Consider the following 1,325-nt stretch of genomic DNA (forward strand, 5'->3'; position numbering starts at 1 on the left):
AAAAAAAAAAAAAAAAAAAAAAAAAAAAAAAAAAAAAAAAAAAAACGCATGTGGAAAAAACAATAAAAATCCATACATTAAAAGGAAGTGTAAAAATGTTACGTTAGCAATGTAAGGCTTTTTTTTTTTTTTTTTTTTTCAATTTTTAAATTCCCATTAGGACTACTTGTGTTTCTCAGACATGGGCACAAACTTTGGTAATCCTGGTGAGAAGTGTGCAGAGGGAAGGAAAAGAGAGCAGAGGCCTGAGTGTTTATGGGGAGATGCTGGTAGGTGGCAAGCAGATGAAACACAAACGGGGTTTGGGCTGCAGGGTTTCTAATTTCTTTGGAGTTAAAAAACAAGCTGGCTGGCAGGAAGAAGCGAACAGCTTTCAGTCTAACTTTGGCCCTGTGCGAGCAGATAGCCAATGAAACACAGACTGTAAGAAAGCATCTGTCTGGGGTGTGGCTCACTTGGTAGAGTGCTTGCCTACGTACGCGAAGTCCTGGACCAGTCCCTAACGCCAGGTCTGATAGCACATGCTTATAACCCAGCACTCTGAAGGTGGAGGCCTCAGCTATGCGGAAAGTTAAGGACAGCCTGGGGTAAACGAGATCTTGTCTGAAAATAAAAGGAAGGAAGGAAGGAAAGGTGTTGCCAGGTACTGGTGGCATACGCCTTTAACCCCAGCCACTTGGGAGGCAGAAGCAGGCAGATGTCCAAGTTCAAGGCCAGCCTGGTCTACGGAGTGAGTTCCAAGAAAGCCAGGGCTACATAGAAAAGCCTTGTCTTGAAAATAAATAAATAAATAAATAAATAAATCAGTTTCTCTTCATAATCAGGCTTGCATCCCCTTATAACAATTTGATAGGTTCATCTTTGAACAATTATGTGTTCTATCTTTCTCTTTCACAAAAGAGAAAGAGCACTCTCTCTTAGTTCTACTAAGACTATCAGCTCTTCTTGCCAACCCTCACCCTAGGCTTTAAACATCACTGGCTAAGCTGGGCGTAGTTGTGTGTGCCTTAAGCCCAGCACTCTGGCAGAGGAGGAACACAGGCAGACAGATCTCTATGTGTCTGAGCTCCAGGCCAGCCTGGTTTACAAAGCAAATTCTGGGACAGCCTGGGCTGTTACACAGAGAAACTATCTATAAAAAAAAAAAAAAAAAAAAAAAAAAAAAAAAAAAAAAAAAAAAAAAACAAAAAAAAAAAAAAAAAAAAAAAAAAAAAAAAAAAAAAAAAAAAAAAACAAAAAAAAAAAAAAAAAAAAAAAAAAAAAAAAAAAAAAAAAAAAAAAACAAAAAAAAAAAAAAAAAAAAAAAAAAAAAAAAAAAAAAAAAA

General features: G+C 36.8%; 1 long non-coding RNA gene across 1 annotated transcript in view; it reads left to right on the forward strand.

The window, feature by feature from the left end:
* The window catches only part of LOC129676309 (uncharacterized), an 8,360-nt gene that overhangs the window by 1,313 nt on the left and 5,722 nt on the right, over nt 1-1,325 (forward strand). The window lies entirely within an intron of this gene.

This window comes from Psammomys obesus, unplaced genomic scaffold (genome assembly GCF_907164565.1).
Source record: "Psammomys obesus unplaced genomic scaffold, mPsaObe1.curated_primary_1811, whole genome shotgun sequence".
Lineage (NCBI taxonomy): Eukaryota > Metazoa > Chordata > Mammalia > Rodentia > Muridae > Psammomys > Psammomys obesus.